At 51.1% G+C, this 24,509-nt stretch overlaps 1 long non-coding RNA gene across 1 annotated transcript; it reads right to left on the bottom strand.

Annotated features, from left to right (window-relative positions):
* Positions 1 to 12,959: 12,959 nt before the first annotated feature.
* LOC123350057 lies at positions 12,960 to 14,358 on the bottom strand. Its single transcript, XR_006573701.1, has 3 exons — positions 14,218 to 14,358; positions 13,781 to 13,928; positions 12,960 to 13,628 (listed from the first exon to the last, which is right to left on the bottom strand). It is a non-coding gene; the product is annotated as an uncharacterized LOC123350057 (long non-coding RNA).
* Between the last annotated feature and the right edge of the window lie 10,151 nt (positions 14,359 to 24,509).

The following is a 24,509-nucleotide window of genomic DNA, read 5'->3' as shown; positions in this document are numbered from 1 at the left end:
GTAGCAGCGGCTGAGCCCTGGACCTTTAAACTGCTGCCGGAGCCCCTGGCTGCCACTGCTACCCCAGCAGGGGAGGGAGAGGGCACTTACCAATATAGGGCGGGGCAGGGCTGGCTCTGACCCCCTCCATCCCCGCCCTTCTACCGCAGGCCCCGCCCCTTCCAGGGGCCAGAGCCGGCCCCAACCCATACCAGTAAGTCCCTATTTCTACTTTCACCCAAGGTCAGCAGTCCCAGGTCATTAGTTGTCAGGCACCAAATGTCTGGCCACCCGAGCAGCTATTGTCTGCTGAGATCCTGCCAACAGTAAACAACCCTTCCCACCACTTAGTTGAACATGCAGCACATAGGGGAAGCCCAGGCACAGATACCATTCATACAAAATATTAAGAAAATTTCCCATTTCATCACACCAGATCCACCCCAACATCTCCCGTAGGCACCCAGTGTGCCCACCCCCCCACCCACCAATTGCCCTTGGGCGTCTGTCATGGTCCATCTGCCGCCATAACACTTAGAGTATGTCTACACTGCACAGTTGTCACCAAAACTTCTGTCTTTCACAGGTACTTAAAAAAAGCTCCCCTGCGAAAGACAAAAGTTTTGCCAATGCAGTCAGCAGTGTGAACGCGTCTCCTGTCAACAAAGCTTATGCCGCTCACAGGGCTGGAAGTATGTTGTCTGCAAAAGTGGCAACAAAATATTGCACAAGAGCGTTCACACAAGCTGACTTTTAGCGATAAGGGCACAGCCATGTCTCTAAAAGCTGCGTCGTGTAGACAACCCCTTAGTCTATCATTTTGGTCAGACATCCCATGTCACCAGACCCATCCCCCTCCCACTCTCAGACCCCCCATCTCCCTCCTGTCTCCATTCCTCTCCTATTCCCTGTCCCATCCCATCTTAGTCCCAGTAACCCCCATTCCAAAAAAATACTTTTCCGGTTTGTCTCAAGTGTTTGGTTACTAGCAAGGGTTTTATGTGAGAATTTGCTGCTCGCAGTGATGGGGGAGGCTCCCACCCCCAGCTCCAGGCTGGCCCCACTGACACCATGGGAGCAGTATTGGCTCCTAGCAGCTGCAGGGCTGGTTTGGGGTGGGTCTGTGCTTTACAAACTCTGTCTCTCCCCTGCGGCTGGGTTGGGAGGTTAGGTCTGTGCCCCTTACCTTGGGGAGGAGAGAGGAGGGTGTGGCAGCTGGAAGTGTAGTTGGCACATGGCATCCAGTAGGGGAAACATCCCATGTCCCATTCCCCATCCCCTGAACCAGTCTGTTCCTCTACAACTTGAGGTTGGATCAGAACCAGCCCCCTCTGTAGGCAGAACTAGGCCGACCCAGCTCGCTCAGCTGGGCACCCCCATTTCCATTCCAGGAAATCAATACCAGGGGAGTGATGGGAACACTGCTCCACATCAGTCTTTCTTCGGCTCCTGTATCCTCTGGGGGCTGGTCAGTGCAGCTGCTCCCAGAGCTGTGACCCACCAGCGCCTGTCCTGTACAGATGAGCTGTACCCACGGGAGTGCTGTAACCCACATGCCAGGGGCTGTGTGTGTCCCCCATTTCCCCAGCCACCCATGCCATAGTCCCCATTTTCCCCCTAGCCCTGCATTTCCCCTCTCACCCATATCATGGTGGGCTGGTTCAGGGAGTCTCTCTGCACAGTGTTGGCATTGCTGAAGTGGGGAGAAGATTCTTCCACCCTTTGTCTGAAGGTAGGGGGATGTGGGGAGCAGCAGGATGTAACCAACACAGGACAAAGAGAGGGTTGCAAAGCAAATGTCTCTAAAAGGACTCATGGTGGGGAAATTTGTGAGAGCCATGGGGACCAGGCAGTGCTGGACTGGGGAGAGGAAGGGCACGGCCCAGCCAAGGACACGGCAAGCCAGCTGGGCTACAGAAGGCCCCGTGTTTCAGATCACAAGCCATACACGGCAGCAGAAGGGCCCGGGGTGGCTCCAGACAGCTCCAGCCCTGAGCAAGGAAGCTGGGGGAAGGGGTTTAAATGTAGCAGTGGAAGAGTTCTTAGGGTGGAGCAGGCTCAGTTTGTGAGCGGAAGGCAGGTGCTACAGTGGAAAGGCAGAGCCTGGGCTTATGGGGCATCTATCAATGAGGGCAGAGTTAAGGTTGTGCGGGCCTCTCCCTTCCCTCGGTTTCCTGGTTTTAGGAAGCTTGAATGTGAAATACCTGAAATCGGAATGGTCTGGTTTTCAGATGTGTGAGTCTCAGCATTCTGGACGGGCGCAAGATACCCTGGGGCAGCCTCAACTCTGTGCTAATTAAATTGTTTGTCAGTGTGTGAGTGAGTGAGTTGCGGGGGGAAATCAGGGCTTGAAGAATTTTCTCACATCCCTGTCCCCTCGATGTGTGATGTTCATGACTCTCTGCATCTGGGTTTCTCTGTGGCCCTCCAGGGATAAGAAAATGCTGCTTGAACCAATTCTATTCCACTGCAAAGTTTCCCCAGGGACCCAGCAGACTCGGGGAGGTAACAGCTCCTTGTGTGTCTCACTGTAATGCCTGGCACCAGATAACGCTTAGCGACGCTCCCAGGAGGCAGATTGGGCAGAGAGAAGGCAAAGCACTTTACACTCTGCACAGGAGCCAGCTCAGACGCAGCCTGCCAGACACCCCTTGGGAACAGGTTTTAAAAGGGACTTAGGCACCTAACTCTCACTGACATCCATGGGAGTTAGGTACTTCTTTACCTTCAAAAATCTGCCCCCTTGTTCACCCTGAGCATGCCCAGAGACTCAAAACAGACTCCAGCACATCCCCTCATAGCAGCATTACACTGTGTCACTAGCACAGCTACGCCCACGCAGGCATCCCCGCGCTGCCCTTCTCCCCACCCCCACCGTCAGGCTGGTACCAGAGAGATTTGGCTCAGCATCTGCATCCTTGGTATTCAGTAAATGCAGGAGCCATTTGGGGCAACATTAATCCCATTTAGGACCTTGCATTTGCATTTCCAACAACCAGGTGAGCACGTCAGGCAGCTGTCTGTGGAAATGGCTTGTGGCTGCCTGTCCCTCTGCATGCACAGTCACCAAGGGGATTTTATGTGCTGGTGTCCAGGGTGAGAATTTCAGCCAGGAAGGTTCTGCCGTAACTAGAACAACGGGCTGTGGTGCGAAGCCTGGCCTCAGCCACACCCGGCTTCTGCTGCCCAAGTCTGAGCTTCCCCTGTGCCATGGACTGACCCAAACGCTGCTTCTCGCTGGCTCGTTAACAGGCTCCATCACTGTCTCCTTCCCAGGGCTCCACTCTGGCTGGCAGTGAGTGTGGGGCTCATGCAGGCTCTGGGAATCCTGTGGGGAAGTGACAGGGAATCCCAGTGACCATCTCGCATGCAGCTGCCCCCCATCCCATCCTGAGTGCCCTAGATTATCAGTCGGTCTCTCTCTCTCCCCCTCCCGCCCCCATCTACAGGGAGAGCTGGGCAGTTGGGGAAGGGCAGCGACTCAGGCTCTAGGCAGGTGAGCCCTGGGGCCTGGCAGAAGGGTGCTGGTGACGGGTCCCAGCACAGACTGCACCCTTGGTAGCAGGTTGGGGAGATGGAGGCTGTGAGGTTCCCGGGAGATTGTGTCGGATCCTTCCGCCGCTGACCACTCCTTACGCTGGGTTTGTGGGGAGAACAGCCCCCATCCCACGTGGACCCATTCACAGAGCGGTGCCCTTACCCAGAGCTATGGAGTCATCCAGGTGTCCTGCACTCGAGAGCCACCCTGTCCCACCACCGCGTACGTCACTGCCACGTTCCTGTCCACCCCGGGCTGCTGGGCCATCAGTACAACACGGACGGGGTGAGAGTCCTGGTGAGCTGGCTGGGAAACAGGGGGTCAGTCAAGGGGATCACAATGGTCCCTTCTGTCCTTGGAATCCATGAACCCAGGATTCCTGGCAGCCCCCACCTCCACCCCCACCACGCAGACAGGCCAGCCAGGAATCCTGGGTTCATGGATTCCAAGGGCAGAAGGGACCATTGTGATCCCCTTGACTGACCCCATGTGTGACTCTGGCTGGAGACGTCGCCACAATAACTCCTCGATCTGTTAGATGCACGTCCAATACTGAGGTGTAGCGAGGCGGTGTGGTTGCCCGCTGCCCCAGAGAGGGACAAGCCCCTCCGGATGCCAAAGCGGGCAGAGCCAGTGGAGCCTGTGCTGCCCCCCAGAGGTCAAAGTGCAGGACAGGAAGTATAAAAGCCCAACCCCAGAGCTCACAAGAAGCCTGTCCGCCGGAGAAGCCAGACGCCTGGTGGGGAGTCTCCTGGTGGGGAGTCTCCTGGTGGGGAGACTCCTGCAGCCTGCGACCGACTCAGCACTGGCCAGACCAGCCCGAGGCCTGATTCTGACCAGACCCTGGGGAAGCTGTTAAGCCTGCCTACGGCAAGCTACCAAGAGGAGTATAATTCTTATAATATGATTGTGTGGTATCCAATGCGAAGTCTGTCATGTCAGACATGAGCATTGTTGTTATAGTGATATTACAGTAATTGTTGTTACAGTAATGCTATAGTGATGTTATAGGCTGTAATTTCATGTACACAGTTATGGGGCTGAAAATGTGTCCTCATGGCTTAAAGCAGGCCCAGGCAAAACTCTCCAGGAGCAGAGGGGCAGTTCACACCTCATCAGGGCATGTATGGGACAAACCCAGCCCAGCCTCACAAGAACAAAGGACGCTGGCCTAGGCAGCAACAAAGGATTGGTTGGGCTCTCAAGTGAGTCATTCCCCTTCCTTTGGGCAGTTTGGGACTGCGACGAGGTGGTGCTCACCTGAATCTGAAGGCGGGTGGGGGAGGGAAAGCCAAGAGGAAAGAAAGGACACAATAAAAGGGAGAGACGTTTGCCAGGCTCTCTCTCTTCCACCTCTATCTACAGACTCCACCACCAAGCGACTGAAGCGTTGATCAAAGGGTAGAACCTGACTGAAGGGCACCCAGCCAGCCTGTGGTGAGAAGCATCTAAGGGCTGGTCTACACTAGGGGGGGAAATCGATATAAGATACGCAACTTCAGCTACGTGAATAACGTAGCTGAAGTTGAAGTATCTTATATCGAATTACTTACCGTCCTCACAGCGTGGGATCGATGTCCGGGGCTCCCCATGTCGACTCCGCCACCGCCGTTCGCGGTGGTGGAGTTCCGGAGTCGACAGGAGCGCGTTCGGGGATCGATATATCGCGTCTAGATGAGACGCGATATATCGATCCCCAAGAAATCGGTTGCTACCCGCCGATACGGCGGGTAGTGAAGACGTAGCCTAAGTTTCTACGGACATTGAAAGTGTTAAGATCAGCTTGGAATGCGTTTTTTATATTATTTCATTTGACCAAATCTGACTTCTTGTGCTTTGACTTATAATCATGTAAAGTCTGCCTTTGTAGTTAATAAATTTGTTTGTTCTACCTGAAGCAGTGCGTTTGGTTCGAAGCATGTCAGAGACTCCCCTTGGGATAACAAGCCTGGTACATATACATTTCTTTGTTAAAATGACAAACTCATATAAGCTTGCAGCAGCCAGTGGGCATAACTAGACAGAGATTCCTAGGGTTGTGTCTGGGACCAGAGATATTGGCTAGTGTCATTGGGTTACACAATCCAAGGGGCAGCTACATGCCAGAGGCTGTGCGTTACCAGCCCAGGAGTGGGGGTTCTCACAGCACAGCAGGGTGAAACTGGCTCCCAGAGCCAAGAATTGGAGGGACCTAACAGATCACCAGTCCACATAACACCAGGGGAACGTCACAGTCCCCGTCTTCCAAGATTCTCCAGTGGATCAAGTGTCTTTTTAAATCTCCAACCCACATCTCATCCAAGCAGTGAAGAGAGGCTGTCTCCATGGCTGCTCAGTTTTCAGATTCCCCATCAGATTTGGAGCACAACATCCTATGTAAACCTAATTCCATGCTCAAACGTCTCGCAATAACCACGGCAATCAGCTCAAGCTTAGCTTTGAACAGAGATCCCATGAGCCCCTTTCATTGTCACTGGTTGGACTCAGATATAATGTCCCTGCCAGTACACGGCTGGGTGAGTTTGGGTATAGATATGTTCCAAGTGCTTAGGGAGTGAAGATCAGGCAGGGCTGGGATTATTATGGGGTTGAGGCTACCATGGAGGTTAGATTACTCATGACAGTAAAGATACAGTTATCATGCATTTAAGGTTATTGTGGGATTAAGATTAAGGGTATCATAGTGTTAGGGTTAAGGTTATGATAGGTTATAATGGGTATAGGGTTATCATCAGGGTTATGCTGAGGTATTATCAGGGGGACTAGAAGCCAGAGAGAGAACTCTGCATCCCATTGAAATCACAGACTAATTCTGGGAGGTGAAATGCAACCAGAACACCTGGGTTCCCTTGCAATTCATGAGCACAGCCTCAGGGCATTTAAAGGTAAAAGTGTTATTTACATAAGAAAATTGAATTAACACAAACTGTCCTGGTAAAACTTTAACTCACCCTGGTTCTGCCACTTTGTGGAAAAGCAAGCAAACAAGAAAGTCCATATTTCAACCCTAACCCCCCATTATAAACTTTCTCTTAACCCCAATGATAACCTTCATCCAATGATACCCTTAACCCTAACCCAATGATAACCTTAACCCCAAAATAACCTTAACCCTTACTGGGAATCCTGATAATACCAATTTATCAACCCTGTTCTAACTATGCCTTTCTCCCACCCCATGACTGGGATAGGACCCAGTAGCCCTGGCTCCCAGCCTCATTCTCATTCCACATGCCCACGGCAGGCAAGGATGGCATTTTCCTGTGAGTGTCTTACCTGCCTGATTCTGACTCCCCTGAGCACCTAGGGAGCAAAGAAGTCCCAGATATTAATGTGTGAAGGGTGGGGGGAGTGATACACTGTCATTGCTGTACATTATACACAGTCTGCACAGTGTCTCTGAGAGAATGGGTGCCAGTCGCTTCACCTACAGTTCTCAGGCTCCACCCACTCTCCTGAAACAGCCCTGCTATCCACAGCAAGAGTTAAACATCTTAGCAGCATTGCTATTCAACTCATCATCTGTAGGTTCCAGAGTCAACACACCAAGTGGTCAGAAGGGGGTAGCTCAGGAGTGAATGCAGAAATAGGGGCTAGATGGGGAGGGGGGGTTCTATGAATGGCAAAGGGATTGGATCCACCTCTTCTTCACTAGCCCAATTCCCTCCCCAACAAGCCAGTTTTTCTCTCCCCTCCCCATGGGAGGTAGGGTCCCCATCTCCAATCTCACCTCCACCCCACACTCACCCTGAGCCAGGCTCGTTGCCAGCAGCGCTATGGCCAATGGGGAGCAGAGATGTCCCATGATCCAGCCTCACCTGGTCCTGTCTTAGCTAAAACTAGCTGCCTCCATCTCTCCGACCAAAGCCCCTCTGGGGAATGAACGCACCTGGGCAGGTTTTTATAGAGACAGCTCCTGCCTCCGCCCTCCCCAGAGCTAGGGAGAACAGATATGACTGATCCCACAATGAGCTGCTCAAGGAAACAAATGCTTCAAAATTCAGCACGCGAGCAAGGCATGACAGTTCTCGTTCTGGTCTGCCTGTAAGTGCCCCACGAGTGGCAGACTGAAAAACCAAACAAAAACTCGCAATGGTTAACGAGGAGGCACATGGCGATTTTCTCTTCTCTGTTTCATTAGCAATTGAATGTGCCAAGAACAGCTGGCCAAGGACAGAGCCCCGGCAAAGCTAAGGTTGTAATGGGAATACGGTTATCGGGGGGTCATAGATTCTAAGGTGAGAAGGCACCATTGTGATCAGCTAGTCTGACCCCTTGTATAACACAGGCCAAAGAATGGGCCTCGAATAACTCCTAGAGCAGAACTTTTAGAAAAACTACCAGTCTTGATTTAAAATTGTCAGGGAGGAAGAACCTACCATGGCCCTTAGTAAATTCTTTCAGTGGTTAATTACTCTCACCATTAAAAATTTTACACCTTATCTCCAGCCATTGGATCCTGGCAGACCTTTGTGTGCTAGACTGAAGAGGCCTTTATTAAATATTTGCTCCTGTGATGGGGAGTTTACCCTGCACAGGGCCTGGCAAGGTTCAGATGGCTGAGTAGGCCAATTAAAGTGGGTCACAACTGAGAATGCCAAATTGAGGATGAAACAGGGCAAACACAACCCAGAACTGGTGGTCATTCTAAGGTAGACCAAACCAGCCACAAAAGAAAACTCCTGTTTCACCAGGCTGGCTAACAAGAAAACATAAAGGCATTTCAGTTCTTATATCACCACCAAAACCACCGGATTCAGAGATGAGTAGTTCTTTACAATCAATCTAATCAAATAATAGGTTCTTCTGATCCCAAAGGAATAGCCACACACCCAGATCAATATATAACTTAGATCTTACCCAAAAATCACACTGGTGCCAATCCTTTAGTATCTAAAAACCAGAGGTTTATTGAAAGAAAGAAAGAAAGAAAGAAAGAAAGAAAGAAAGAAAGAAAGAAAGAAAGAAAGAAAGAAAGAAAGAAAGAAAGAAAGAAAGAAAGAAGAGAGTTAAAACTGGTTGAAGGAATCAATCACATATAGCAATGGCAAAGTTCTTGGTTCAGGCTTGTAGTAGTGATGGAATAAATTGCTGGACTAAATTAAGTCTCTGGAATACATCCACAGCTGGGATGGGTCATTCAGTCCATTGTTCAGAGCTTCAGTTTGTAGTAAAGTTCCTCCAGAGGTAAGAAGCAGGACTGAAAATTACTGCAACAAGATGGAGTTTGGAGAGACATGGGCCAGTCACTTGTTCATGCCCAATTTCCCTCAGTCATTGCAGGAAGCCATTACCTACCCTCCAGATAGCATGTTTACATGACAGTCCACTCAGTGTAGATGGGCATCTTCCATGGTCTATTGTCAACCAAGTGTTTCTTCATGAACCGCTTAATTTGAACGGTTCCTCCAAGATGTGCTGAGCGTTACCTTGTGGGTGTTACCCCAGGAGTAAACATTTGAAATCCAGGTATAGCGCCAGTACTTACAACTTCAAATACAAAAGTGATACATGAATTCAGCTAGCATAATCATAACCAGCAAATTATAACCTTTTCGTAGACACCTCACTTGACAACCTTTGCACAAGATTTGCTGCAAATATTTAACAGTGATTGCAACAATGGTCTATATGGTTATATTGTAATCAGATAACGTCACAGCCCATTGTTAAATATTTGCTCCTGTGTTGGGGAGTTCACCCTGCACACGACTTGGCAGGGTTAAGATGGCTGAGTGGGCCAATTAACTGCGCAGGATGCACCTGGAGAAGGAGCCAGGGAACAGGGATTTAAGTAGAATAGGCTCTGTTCGGCAGGGAGAGGCAGGACCTATATAAGCCAGGAAGCTGGCAACAGAAGGGTGGCAGGGAAGGAGTTTCCAATCACTCCCTGAGAAGAGGGAGTGTGGCTTGGCATGCCCAGAGAAGGGGAGAGCCAGAGAGTAGGCCAGGCTCGGGGGAGAAGCAGCGAGGTGTGCACCTGGGCTGCTAATGAGAGGGTTCCTGGGCTGGGACCCAGAGTAGAGGGTGGTCCCCGGTCCCCAGACCAGCCACTGATGAAGTAACACCGGCAAGGACGTGAGCAGGAAGACTGCCTGAGCCCATTTGTCAAGAGGGACTGAGATACCCCCAAAGGTATCTCACAGTATGCACCTCGCATGGTGATGTGGCCAGAGAGGTGCATACTGAGGGTGCATGTGCCGGCACTCTCTGTGCTGCGCTGCTCGCAGTGAGCCCTGCTGGCAGTTAACCTTCCTAGGCAGGTTTTTCAGTGACTCAGCCTATCACAGTATCCCCCATTGGTCTGTTCCCCTGCAGCCCCTATCCCTCCGGTCAGTCCTAGTCCAACACGTTTGTTGTTTTTGTGGATACAGACTAACACGGCAACCCCCAGATACTTGACCCCATGCAAGGCTCTAATTTTATAAACTTTATTAATAACAATAATTGGATATTCTAAAGATAGAATAAAATGTGGCAGATTTGATATGGAAGAATGAAGAAAGGAAGGGACAGTGCATTGTGTATAATGTATGTGATTTATGTTAAGATCCAGGTTATGTTGTGCAAAGTGAAAACAACAATCTCGACACTGTCAGGTTATTCCTTTATTTGTATTCAATATGTAGACTAATTAATGAAATTAATACGTTTTCAAGCTGAACGTGTATTAATTCTAATGACCAAGACCACATTATAGCATTCATCCACTATTCCCACCTTGCCTCAGTATATGGCTACTGCCAGTCATCGTCTAGCCCTGCGCCCTGCACTGGCAAGGAGGGTTTGGACCTGCTGCCTTGGCCTACCTCTGGGCTGCCCTCTGCAACCCCCAGGACCTGTTGGCCTTATGCCAGGCCACAGCCTGGGGCTTTCCAGGCTGGAGCTCCCCAGCTCCTCAGCCTTTCCCCAGCCCGGCTCCACTCAGGTACCCTGTCTCTAGCTCCCTGCAGCCAGGCCCTTCTCCCTCTACAGACAGAGAGAGACTGATCCTTCCAGCTTCCCTGGCCTTCTTATAAGGCCCTGTCGCTCAGTTTGGGGCATGGCCCCAGATGCAGCCACTTCCCCCAGTCAGCCAGGATTTTACCCCTTCCAGGCTGGAGCGGGGGGTCACCCCCTTACACAGCACAGAGATAAAAGATTTTCTTTCTATTAAAAAAAAACAAAGGAAATTAACAAACAAAAACCCTTCATTTAATGTTACTCACGTTTGCTTTCATCAATAAAATCATTAGGAAATACAAAGTCAAGGCTTTTAAACAGGATGAAAAGGTTACAAAGTGAAGTATTCTCAGGTTAGCAAATGTCCAAAGAAGTGTTGCCCTGTCCAGGGCCGTCCTTAGGCACAGGCAGAATAGGCAGCCGCCTAGGGCACCACTAGGTCTGGGGGCACTGCTCTGCCGGGAGCCTGGACAGATGGGAAACAGTGGAGCATGTAAGAGCAGGGCTGCTGGGTCCTAGAGAGAGCAGAATGCAGCACAGGCTGAGGGAGGGGATTGGCTGCTGGGGTCTCTGGGAAGGGGAGGTGGTAGGGGTTGGGGAAGGAGCTCACCTGTGAGTGTGACTCTTCCCCCCCCCCCCACCCGGCTGAGGTGAGGTGAGGCAGGCTCTGCGGCTCTAGAACCAGTATCCTTTGTTGTCCCCCATAACATCCATTCTTCTCCCCCCCTTCCCCATGGAGCAATATTTTTTTTTAAAAAAATCAATATCTTAGCCAAAAACAGAAAATTAAGTTGTTGACAATTATTAGTGACAGGTTTGGTTTGAGGCAGGGAGTGGGCCAGTTTTCATCAGAGAAACAAAAAATGTTGACTGACTTTCCTATAGCCTGTTACTCCTGATAAGAGCCCTCCAACAACTGTAATATGCTCATCTCCTTACTAGTGTATAAAGCAGGGGTCGGCAACCTATGGCATACGCGCCAAAGGTGGCAGGTGAGCTGATTTTTTATGGTACGCAGCGGCAGGCTGAGCGGCTCAGCCCATCACTGCTCTGGGGTTCTGGCTGCTGCCCTATTGCCAGCTGGGATACCGGCCGTCGGCCCCACTCAGCACCTGCTGCTGGCCTGGGGACCTCCAAGGAACCCCAGGCTGGCAGCGGGCTGAGCAGGCCGGCTGAACCACTCAACCTGCTGTCAGCCTGGGGTTCCATTCACTCAGCCGGCAGCGGGCTGAGTGGGCTGGTGGCGGGCTGAGCAGGGCCGGTGGAGGGTTGAGTGGCTCAGTCTGCTGCCAGTCTGGGGTGCCGGCAGCACTCAGCCTACTGCTACTCCGGGGTTCCGGCTGCCAGCCCCTTGCCAGTCAGGAGCCCAGCCGCCGGCCCCACTCTGCCTCCTGCCAGCCTGGGTGAGCAGAATCCCAGGCTGGTAGTGGGCTGAGGGGGGTTGGCAGCCGGGATCCTGGCTGGCAGGAGTTGGTGGTCAGAACCCCAGACCTGCAGCGGGCTGAGCAGGGCCTGGGATCCTTGTCTAGGGTTCCAGCCACCAGTCCCGCTCAGCCCGCTGCCGGTCTGGGGTTTCATTTACTCAGCTGGCAGTGGCCTGAGCAGGACCGGTGGCCAGGACCTCAGATAATAACAATAGTTTATTTATATAATATAGACATAGAGAGATACCTTCTACAAACATTAAAATGTATTACTGGCACGAGAAACCTTAAATTACAGTAAACTTGGCACACCACTTCTGAAAGGTTGCCGACCCCTGGTATAGACTGACCATATGTTGTACTAAGATTCTCCTGCATTTTTTTTTCCTGTGAGTCAGTATAGCTTTTGCCAGCCCAGAAGTTGGGCAGCCAATGTTTTACGTTTTCACAATGTTTTCTCCAACTTTCAGAAAGTAAATACATAGTTAATATGAGTTAAAAAGGCCAGGGACACTTCCTTGTGAAGAATCTGTACAGCAGCTCATGCTAGAGCTGTGAAAATGTCAGTTTTTGATGGAACTTTAGAGGCAGTGATTTTTCATGTATTTTATCATGTGAATGTGCTGCTATTGCTAATGTCTTTCCAAACAAAAATAAGGTACAATAGGACTTCTGTAACATTTCTGTGCTACCTTAATCTAGATGAGATGATTCTGTGCTGACTTCATTTTGGTCACTTTGTGCTTTACCTAGCAGTAAAACTAGGGTTATATTTTCCCACTGTTTGGAAACCCAGCTTGTTAAACTGATTTTGCAGCCAAAAAAGCCAGAAAGATTGCTTTTAATTAAAAACAAATCTTTGTTTCAATACCTCTTCATATAAATTTCTAATAAAATTTTGACAAATTAAAAAAATTATTTTATTTGCATCATTCTGTCAAATCAGAATTTTTTCTATAGTGCTACTTCTTTAGTGCTAGTGCATCGGCATTACAGTGTGCTTAATTAAGTTAAACTGGTTTTAATAACATGAATGTGGCAAGTTTTCCAATACTGTATGCTTATATTTGTGTTGCTAAGAGCAGATCAGGCACAGGGGCACCAGTTTAATAATCTCGCCTAGGGCACCAGAAATCCTAAGGACGGCCCTGGCCCTGGCACCCTCAATTCAGCCCTCTTCTGCATTTGCAGGATGATGCAGACTTTAATGACATGATCCCATAGTATTTTTTTCCCACAGAACCCCTTCCTTATTCAGCACAGAGGGCTTTCTGCTCTGGGGCTGTGTATTGAAGGAGTCTTTTGCCTGTAGGATCCCTGCCTCATTTCTTGCAGAGTTAACTTTGCACAGGCAATGCTTATTCTGGTATTTCCTAACTTGAGAGTGCTTCACTTTGCAGCTTTTTAGTCCTTGTGCATTTCCTAATATTTATAGCTTGCTTTACTGAGGAGAACAGTCTCCATAACAAAGGGCTTGGTTATTTTTTTGTGTGTGCGATGTCTCCATTATTTATCTGGTCAGTGTCACTAGTGTGCGCTTTACAAGACAGAGAAAGTAAGGACACTCCCTAATACAAAGCCCCTATGATCTAAGGAAGACTGACACATGCAAAGAAAGCAGGAGATGTAAGAACTAGGACGTTCTTTCTTTCTTCTGATGAATAGTCATTTATTATGAATTATATTATTATGATTAAAGAAAGGGTGGTGGGTTGGGGAACTTGTACGGGGGGCCCTTAGAATACCTGTTAAAAGAGAAGAAGAGAGTAGATTAAAAGGTGGGGAAATCAATCAATGCATCAGCCCTTCTCTGCATCATTGAAGCACCAGGCATGGGTTCTTTCCCACTAGACAGACGTCCAGAAAGAAAAAGGCCTTCAGCCAATTATTTCCTTACACTCAGAAGGGGTGAAATTCAGCCCTGTGCAGACAGCCGGGGCAAGGTCTGTGCATCACAGCGGGGTTAAGTGGCACTTCACTGCACAGGTGCTGGGAGACTTCGATGGCACAGCTTTCCTCCTGGATTGGAACAGCCAGCTGGAATCCTGTGAGGTACAGAGCAGAGAGAGGTTAGGGCCACAACATTCACCTCAGAGGCTGAGCTTCTGCAGACTTTTGGGATGTTCCCATCTGAAGAGGAGGATTTTGGCCAGCCCCAGCTCAGAGCTTTCAGTCACTTCAACCAGTGATTCTCTGGCACAGTTGATCTAAAGCAGCTGAACTTTTCAGGCCTTGCCCCCATCTCCCTTCTCTCGATCCCTGCCAAGCCCAAATACAGAGCCTAGCCCACGCTCCTCCTCTCTTAGACCCTCTCCTTACACAAGCCTCCCCTACCTTTGAGAGGCTGATCCTGGTGCCCTTTACCCAGCTCCTGGAAAAATCATGGCTCCTCAGGACAACCTGGGAATGGGTGGTTCCAACCTCTGTGTGGGGTGCGTGGTTTTCCGTCTAAGCATCACTGAGAGCCAGCATTTCTCGATTTCACAGGATGAGTGAAGTCTAGGAAGCGCTGCACTTCTTGAGGACTTCCAACTTTGCCCCATTTATGAATGGCTTCCACCTTATTTGGATCAATCATAACATCTTCTGGGGAGAGGATGTACCCCAAAACTCTGTGGAGAGTTGGCTGGAGGTTCCGCTTTTCCGATTCTGTGTTGAGACCATGCTGCTGAAACCTCTCCAGGTTCAGATGTGCTGCGCGTGCTGCTCTGAGTTCTCCAAAAAGAGACATATGTCACCCACATAGATGACACTGTCCCCAAATACATCACTGATGAAGTGTTGCAAGGTCAGGGGACCGTTAGTTAGCTCAAATAGCATATCAGACTGTTAAAATGTCCATCGTGTGTTTTGAAATCTGTCTTGCATTTGTCCCTTGCCCAAATGCGCCTTAGATTGGAAATCCTTGCAGATGAAGTTTGATGAAACCCTTTGCAGATTTCCTGTGAGCCAACAATTGTGGGATTCACAGCAGAGGGTAATGGTTTCAAATTATCACTTTGTTCAGGAGCTGATTGTCTAAAGAGAGGCGTAGCAGAGTCCCACATTTCTTCTTCCCCAAAAGGGCCTGCTCTTAGGACCGGTTCTCATGACTGTACGCAGGGAGATCCACTAATTCTGGTCCCAACAATGCATAAATACAGGGAAAAGCAGCTTTCAACCAAGGTGGTAGGTCAATAGGGCAGTCATAGTCCCGGTCCAGAGGTAACGAGTCCACATTTCTTTCCACGTTATCCATGTAATCTTGGTATTTATCAGGAACGCCACCATCAATCAAACCCTAACCCCTCCCCTTGACCCTCCCAAGCCCTACCTGTTGACCCCTTAGTCCCTCTCACGTGTCACCGGAAGTCCCGCCCCATGGGGGATTTTAACTCCGGGGTCAAGGTGGCCACATGACTGGAAGCAAGGTGTGTCATGTGACCCCTCTAAGAACTCCTCCCACCACTCTCTACCAATCAGGATGGGTTTCATCCCAGAAGGACCACCCTGAGAGGAGATTTGACCAATCAGGGTGAATTCCGAGGTGGGGTGACCCATCCAGAAGTGGGTCATGTGACCCCTCTAAGAACTCCTCCCACCGCCATCTACCAATTAGGATGGGTTTGACCCGATAGGACTGCCCTAAGAGGAGATTTTGACCAATCAGGAAGAATTCCGGGGCAGGGTGACCCGTCCGGAAGTGGGCCGTATGACCCCACTAAGAACTCCTCCCAAGGCCCTCTGCCAATCAGGGTGCAGTACCATTACCCCATAAGTCCCAGCGCTGGACGGACGAGGCCATCTCTTACCAAGGACACATGGTTTAGAAATTGTGGAAAGGCTGCTGAGAGGAAACCTGGACTCCTTCACCACCCCCGTGAGAACTTCAGACTCTGTCTTAGCCCCGAGGGTCTTTGACCATCCACGGAGAAAGCACTACATCAGCGACAGTGCCGAGGAGGAGGAGGGAGCGACCGAGGGGAGCCCTTCAGCCCAGTCGTTGACGGATAAACCGGAACCAGAACCCCAAACCCAACTGCTTGTGAGAGACCCCAATGAGCATGGTGGCCTCTCTTTGTCCACCCGCTTAGAGGTGGAATGTGATTGAGTCTGGGGGGAGTCACCGGTGGACAAGGTGAAGAGTAAAGACATCACACAGGTAAATGAATGATTAAGAAGCAATCGCTTCTTAACGGGTAAGGAACCGGGGGTTGTGTAAATCTAAAAACAAACACTGGGGCGCTTACACGGTTTCTGTTCTGAAAATCTCTCAACAGCTCGACAATGCCTTTCTAGACGGCCTGGAAGCCCTGGACAGCGTTGCATCAAGCAGGGAAGATGAACTGGGCCCACCTTGGTTTTGCTCAACGCCGATACAAATTGTTGAAGAGGACTCTGAGGATGATGGGCATGAGGTGTTTCGGAGGAGGCTTGGCATAGAACTAACTGGGCCAGTGCCACATCGTGAGCGTAAAAAAGTCACGCGGACTATTGTACGTGTTGCTGTTGATGCTGCCCTTAAGCACTGCCTGAAGGAAAAGCTTTGTGAAGATTGCGAGGGCCGTGTCATAGATGCGCCAGCCCAACGGCCCCGTGACTGGGTGACTTGGACTTCAGTGGATATAAACCATAAGCTCTGGGGCCTATGTGCTGAGCTGGGTTTGGAAAGATGATTAAACACCGTTATTGCCAGAGGTTCTGCTGTGCAAGGTCTGTGCCTAAGCCAAGAACATTTAGCGCAAGGGGGGACCTTGTTCAATGCTGTGCAGTTTTGTGGATCCCCTGACTGTGTTTTAAAGAAAATAACCTGCTTACAGCTGGAGTGGAAAGATTGCAGGCACCTTTTGGTTCATTTTCTTTAAAACACAGTCAGGGTCTCTATTCACTTGCACAGCATTTCTCCAGTTATGGCAATCATGTGAACAAGGACGTGTGTATCACAAATTGTTTTTTTGCTATAAAACCTGTTGAAAAATCTCTATTCAGGGGGATGCCAGTTCACTGCGCCGCCCCCCCCCCCCCGCCCCCGCATGCTCGTAATTAAGGGGCCTCGGGCGATTCTGATCCAAACACAATGCGGGGTCGTTTTTCCGCGACACTGCGTGATATTGGCCATCTAGTCTGCACAAAAAGTTACAGATCCCTGCTTAAGGAAAAGACTATTTGTAAGGAATCTAAAAGGATTCAGCTAGAGAATGGTGAGGGGACAAACATGCGATAGAAAACTTGGTAGCTATAAATTTAAAAAAAAAAACCCTACTGAAAAGGGCTTTGTGACTATCCATGTTTCTGTTCAAAGGCCTTTGGCCCTTAAGTGAGCTAAAAGTTTTAATGAAGCATCTTGGTTTGGTTTCAAGGAGCTGTATGTCTTTTCAATCAAAAATCAATTGTTTGTGAGAACCTAGCGCTTGTGGGTTTTGTGTGTAAAAGTGACCCATTTACAGCAAAAAGCTGAAATATATGTTGGAGGTGGGGGGGAAAATCCTAAGAAATGTGCTTACAGTAAAACAAACAGGCTGTTCAGACCTGTGTTTGAGTACAATAGAGTTGACTTATCCTGTTGAACTGAGTGGGTTTAACACCCCCCCTCACTGAATAGCCAGGGTGACGGTGATTACTTACCCTTCTTGCCATAGGGTTAAATTTGATGGGAGTGGGTGGGGGTGGATGGTGAGTTCTGATTAATATGAAATGAAATAAAACCTCGGGAATTCGCAGATGCCATTGGACAGTTTCAATATAACTGCTGGAGTTGGTGGAACACTGTTGGAGAGATTAAATATGGCCCTGGAGTTGGTTGAATGCTATGACTCGTTCTTTCTAGAAAACACCCCCACCCCAAACTTTAAGCATGAAAGAAACGTGTTTAAAAAGAAACCCAAGCCCCAAGACATTCATTGATATCTGCAAAGGGCCCCCCGCTTGGAAATGGGGACTGTTCAATACTCTAAGAAGGCCCCACAGAAACATTTATTTTAACCTACAGAAAAAAAGAAAAAAAGAAAAAAAAAGCCCTGTTGTGCAGACAGCTTGGTCCCCCCACCCCAGATCACCACTGGGTGTGCTGCGGGAGGGGTGCTTAAAGTCCTTAAGGATCTATTAGTTCAGAGCTGTGGGGATTAAATTAACCTGCCAGCTACTATGCTGAAGTCTGTTTGAAACAATGAGCTAAGATGGTATAAAAACCTCAGGTCTGTTGGAGACTGTCCTTTTACAACAGAAACTTTCTTGAAAGGCTGCTGGATGGCAGACAGAGGTACGACTGGCTGGCTCAACTCTGAAACTATATATTGTATAATGCCTCTCTTTGCCCAGGCTGTCTTAGGAAAATAATGGTGCCTATCTTCATTGCAGCGTGATCTGCTTAGCATGGACCCAGTAACTTTAAGCTGCAGTTCACCACCAGGCCAAGGTAAAAAACATTTTAACTATAGTTGTGCTTAATACTGTTTTAAAAAACTGTAGGTATTGCAGAGTTTGTATAGGGATTTGGTGGTAATAGTCACTAACATTTTTGCTTGTTCCTTAACCTGAAGGCCCAAACACACATGCGGGGTACAGGATGAGCATATGCCTGCAACACTCGATCCCTTAGTGAAAGGGAACTTTTTTGCAACTGGCTTTTAAAAGCATGGGGGGAGGGGCGTTATTGAAAAGTATATGGAGGCAAACTTGGTTGGTGTGTTTCTAAATCTGCTGATTTGTGTGAGAGGGGTCTGGGCAAGGCATAGGTGTAGGGTTTTAAAAGTACTTGGTTTGTTTCAAACCAACAGGGTTTTTTTCCTGTGCAAAATGTGGTTTAAAATGGATTTTAAAAGCAGTTTGGTTTTTATTCTGCAAAATGAGATGTATTTTAAAAAAATGTTTTTGAGGTTTTTGTTGTTGTTTGTTTGTTGTTTTTTGTTTTATGTTTTAAGTGGTACAAATAAACTCAAAACCCGTGTTTGTCGTACAGCCTGAACTGGATGATTTGGTTTAAAGCTGTGACTTTGTAAACAGAAAACCCCCCTAATGAATATTTAGTTTTTAAGTTTACAAGACGGTTTCCTGTGTTTTATAATAATGCTGTTTGCTCCCCAGTACGGTGAAAACATAAGAGATCCTTAGAGCAGAGGGAAAACAAGCTCAGAAGAAAAGGGAACGAGACAGCTGAAAGGGAAAATTCACCAGCATCAGTGACTGACGGATGGATGAAGCCCAGTAAATATATTTTGCTTATTGGTTGGGTTGTTCGGTGAGGTTTTGTATTTGAAGTGAATACATAGGTGCGGGTGAGAATGATGGTAAAGTTCAGTTTTGTAAAATGGTTCCCCCCACCCCCCATAGGCATGGGCAACTTTTCTGACAATGCTTAGTCAGCGCTACAAGGACACCTCCTCCAGAACCACCAAAGAGCCAGGAATCTGCTTGGAGACCTTTAACAACGCAAAACAGCACAAGAGTGCAGATGAAGCATCCGGGCAGTCCAAACCTCATATCCGTCAAACCCAAGGGCAAAACAAGACTCTGGTAAACAACAACCACAACTCCAGTTCCTCAGCAGCCACTGCCACAGCAAACCCTGAGTAAACACCCACATTCACAAACCCGGAGCATGCGCTCGAGGGGCTCAAAACATGTGCAGAACCACCCACATTCACAAACCTGGAGCATGCACTCGAGGGGCTCTGAACGTGCGCAGAACCACACACATTCACAACCCCAGAGCATGTGCTCTAGGGGTTGTGAATAAAACACCAAGGACTGACAAACCATTCTCCCAAAACCATAAGCTCATCACCACTCCCCTATATTCTAGTATTTGGGAACAGTTTGATGGTTCATTCAGAAAACTGATGGACGCTGTGTCCCCAGAGGGCGGGGGGGCTAAAAGAACGGCATTCTAACAAGAGCTGGGAAAAATCTGACGCTTCGCTCAGAACACTGGCGACCTCTGTATCCTCAGGGGGCCTAACGACCGACCGCAACTCTCTTACTGGATGCTGAAACGAGTCTGTTCTTCAAAGAACCGACTGAGCCGAATTCTAAAAGGCTAAACCTTACCGCGCCGAGCTTCAAAGGTGACTAATGTACGTGAAGCCGAGCGATGTGGAGAAAGTGAAAATCAGTCTGTTTCTACCAGAACAGGGACTGAATGTAACTGAAACCCCCCAGAAACACCAAAGAGCTCAGAGTCTGTTGCTCAGCAGGTGCTGGATAACGTGAAGAAGCGTTCTAAGAAAAATGCATGTGTACTGCTAAAGAAGCTGGGCCAGGCTACAAATCTCTCTTCATGGAACGATAAAGGGGCTTTTGTGTACAGAGGCTCTGTGGTTAATGGTTCTAACATGCTCGACTTAGTCCGGGCCGTGACCCAGATGCGCTCTGTTCCTAGCAGACATGGACCTTAAAGATGGGATGTCTATGAATGTCATGGCGGAACGGAACGTACCACCTTCCGTCATGGGCACTGCGGCCAAGAGAGCTCTGTGGAACGTCTCACAACCTCGACCGTCACTTAATCCAGAGGTGAAAGTAAGCCGGTACAGGCCAGTACGGAGTACCAGCCAGAGCCAGTACGCCGTGCCGGACCGCACCGGCTTCCTCGGCGGGGATTTAAAGGGCTCAGAGCTCCGGCAGCTGTAGGGAGCCAGGAGCCCTTTAAATTCCCCTCGTGGCTCCAGCAGCTGGGTTGGGGCTGGGATTTAAAGGGCTCACAGCAGGGGGGAAAGTAACTTCCAGGACTTACCGGTACTGCTGGAATCCTGAGGGGGCGTGGCCTCAACCAGAAGAGGCGGGGCCTCTCAAGATTTAAAGGTCCTGGAGCATCAGCTGTGGCTGGGAGCCCCAGGGTTTTTAAATCAACCCTGGGCTCAGGGGCAAATTAAAGGGCCCAGGGCTCAGGCCACCGCGGAGCCCCGAGCCCTTTAGATTCCCCCTGCAGCTCTGGCAGCCAGATTCGTGTGTGGATTTAAAGGGCCCGGAGCTCTCACGGCTGCGGGGAGCACCGAGCCCTTTAAATCTGGCCCCAGCCCGGCTGCCAGAGCTGTGGGGGAAAATTAAAGGGCTCTGGGCTCCCTGCAGCCGCCAGAGCTCTGAGTAGTTCAAATCCCTGCTCAGGAAGCCGGTGCGGTCTGGCACGGCATATTGGCTCTTCCTGGAACGCCGTACTGGACCGTAATGGCTTATTTCCATCTCTGCTTCAGAGATCCCACGGCTGCAGGGAGCCCAGAGCCCTTTATCACCCCCCCCCCCCCGCAGATCTGGCAGCGGTGCTGGGGCCAGGATTTAAAGGGCTCGGAGATCCCGCAGCTGCGGGAATCCTGGAGACCTTTAAATACCCCCTGCAGCTCTGGAAGCCAGGCTGGGGCTGCGAATTAAAGGGCTCAGAGCTCCCGTGGCTACAGGGAGCCCAGAGCCCTTTAAGTTCCCCCGCAGCTCAGGCAGCCAGGTTCGGGTGTGGATTTAAAGGGCCCGGAGCTCCCACGGCTGCAGGGAGCCAGAGGATTGCCGGGCTGGGGCCGGGATTTGAAGGGCCCAGAGCTCCTGCCGCTGCAGGGAGCACCGAGCTTTTTAATTCCCAGCCCCAGCCCGGCTGCTGGAGCTGCGGTGGGAGGGGTGGAGGCATTTAAAGGGCTCTGGGCTTCCCGCAGCCGCCGGAGCTCTGAGCCCGTTAAATCCCTGCTGAGGAAGCCGGTGCAGTCCGGCACAGCGTACTGGCTCTTGCCGCTACGCTGTACTGGCCCATACCGGCTTACTTTAATTTCTGGCTCAGAACTCCTATGGCTGCGGGGAGCCCAGAGCCCTTTAAATCCCCCCCCCCCCCGCCCGCAGCAACAGGAGCTGGGCTGGGGCCGGGAATTAAAGGGCTCAGAGCTCCGGCGGTTGCTGGGAACCCAGAGCCCATTAAATCTCCCCCCGCCCCACCTGCAGTTCCAGCAGCTGGGCTGGGGCTGGGATTTAATGGGCTCAGCGCTCCCCGTGGCTGCATAGATCCCAGAGCCCTTTAATTCCCCTCCACGCAGCTCCAGCAGCTGGGTTGGGGCTGGGATTTAAAGGGCTCACAGCAGGGGGGAAAGTAACTTCCAGGACTTACCGGTACTGCCGAATCCTGAGGGGGCGTGGCCTCAACCGGAAGAGACGGGGCCTCTCAAGATTTAAAGGTCCTGGAGCATCGGCTGCAGTTGGGAGCCCCAGGGCCTTTAAATCAACCCTGGGCTCAGGGGCAAATTAAAGAGCCCAGGGCTCAGGCCGCCGCGGAGCCCCGAGCCCTTTAGATTGCCCCCGCAGCTCCGGCAGCCGGATTCGGGTCTGGATTTGAAGGGCCCGGAGCTCTCACGGCAGCGGGGAGCACCAAGCCCTTTAAATCTGGCCCCAGCCCGGCTGCCAGAGCTGCGGGGGGAAATTAAAGGGCTCTGGGCTCCCTGCAGCCGCCAGAGCTCTGAGCCGTTCAAATCCCTGCTCAGGAAGCCGGTGCGGTCTGGCACGGCATATTGGCTCTTCCTGGTACGCCGTACTGGACCGTAATGGCTTATTTTCATCTCTGCTTCAGAGATCCCACGGCTGCAGGGAGCCCAGAGCCCTTTATTTCCCGCCCCCCCCCCCCCCCGCAGCTCTGGCAGCGGTGCTGGGGCCAGGATTTAAAGGGCTCGGAGATCCCGCAGCTGCGGGAATCCTGGAGGCCTTTAAATACCCCCTGCAGCTCCAGAAGCCAGGCTGGGGCTGCGAATTAAAGGGCTCAGAGCTCCCACGGCTACAGGGAGCCCAGAGCCCTTTAATTTCCCCCGCAGCTCAGGCAGCCGGGTTCAGGTGTGGATTTAAAGGGCCCGGAGCTCCCACGGCTGCGGAGAGCCAGAGGATTGCCGGGCTGGGGCTGGGCTTTGAAGGGCCCAGAGCTCCTGCCGCTGCAGGGAACACCGAGCTTTTTAATTCCCAGCCCCAGCCCGGCTGCCAGAGCTGTGGTGGGAGGGGAGGAGGGATTTAAAGGTCTCTGGGCTCCCCGCAGCTGCCGGAGCTCTGAGCCCTTTAAATCCCCGCTGAGGAAGCCAGTGCGGTCCGGCACAGCGTACTGGCTCTTGCCGCTATGCTGTACTGGCCCATACCAGCTTACTTTCATCTATGGCTCAGAACTCCTATGGCTGCGGGGAGCCCAGAGCCCTTTAAATTCCCCCCGCAGCTCCAGGAGCTGGGCTAGAGCCGCTAATTAAAGGGCTCAGAGCTCCGGCGGTTGCTGGGAACCCAGAGCCCATTAAATCTCCCCCCGCCCCACCCGCAGTTCCAGCAGCTGGGCTGGGGCTGGGAATTAAAGGGCTCAGAGCTCCGGTGGCTGCTGGGAACCCAGAGCTCATTAAATATCCCCTCTCCTCCCCACACAGCTCCAGCAGCTGGGCTGGGGCCGGGATTTAATGGGCTCAGCGCTCCCCGTGGCTGCGTACATCCCAGAGCCCTTTAATTCCCCTCCACGCAGCTCCAGCATCCAGGCTGGGGCAGGGAATTAAAAGGCTGAGAGCTCTCCAGAGCAGCAGGAGCTTCGGGCCCTTTAAATCCTGACTCCAGCCGGGTAAGGCTCAGGCTCGCCACAGCCATGGGAGCTCCGGGCCCTTTAAATCCACGCTCGAACCCAGCTGCCAGAGCTGCGGGGGGAATTTAAAGGCCCTGGGGCTCCCAGCCACAGCCGATGCTCCAGGACCTTTCAATCTTGAGAGGCCCCACCTCTTCCAGTTGAGGCCACGCCCCCTCAGGACTCCGGCAGTACCGGGAAGTCCTGGAAGTTACTTTCACCCCTGACTTAATCATTCCTTTACCTGTGTACACCTTGTGCGCCGGTGACTCCCCCGAGCCGCAGTCGCATTCCACCTCTAAGGGGATGGACAAAGAGAGGCCACCATGCTCATCGGAGTGTCTCACAAGCAGTTGGGTTTTGGGTTCGGGTTCCGGCGTATTCATCAATGGCTGGGCCAAAGGGCTCCCCTCAGTTGCTCTCTCCTCCTCCTCGGCACTGTCGTTGATGTAGCGCTTTCTCCGCAGATGGTCAAAGACCCTTGGGGCGAAGACAGAGTCTGAAGTTCTCACGGGGGTGGTGAAGGAGTCCAGGTTTCCTCTCCGCAGCCTTCCCACGATTTCTAAACAATGTGTCCTTGGTGAGAGATGGCCTCGTCCGTCCAGCGCTGGGACTTATGAGGTGATGGTGCTGCACCCTGATTGGCAGAGGGCCCTGGGAGGAGTTCTTAGTGGGGTCATATGGCCCACTCCCGGACAGGTCACCCTGCCCCAGAACTCGCCCTGATTGGTCAGAATCTCCTCTGGGGGTGGTCCTGTCAGGACAAAACCGATCCTAATTGGTTGAGGGCAGTGAGAGGAGTTCTTAGAGGGGTCACAAGACACACTCGGGATAGGTCACCCTCCCACCCCAGAGCTCGCCCTGATTGGTCAAATCTCCTCTTGGGGTGGTCCTTCCAGGAGGAAACCCATCCTGATTGGTAGAGAGTGGTGGGAGGAGTTCTTAGAGGGGTCACATGACACACCTGGCTTCCAGTCATGTGGCCACCTTGACCACGAAGTACTACCCATGGGGCGGGACTTCCGGTGACAGGTGGGAGGGACTAAGGGGTCATGGGGCAGGGTTAGGGTTTGATTAACGGTGGGGCCTGTCTGCTGCTGCCAGG

This window comes from Mauremys mutica, chromosome 15 (genome assembly GCF_020497125.1).
Source record: "Mauremys mutica isolate MM-2020 ecotype Southern chromosome 15, ASM2049712v1, whole genome shotgun sequence".
NCBI classification, from domain to species: Eukaryota; Metazoa; Chordata; order Testudines; family Geoemydidae; genus Mauremys; species Mauremys mutica.
Note: the sequence above shows the minus strand (reverse complement) of the source record. Positions and strands in the feature narration are given on the sequence as shown.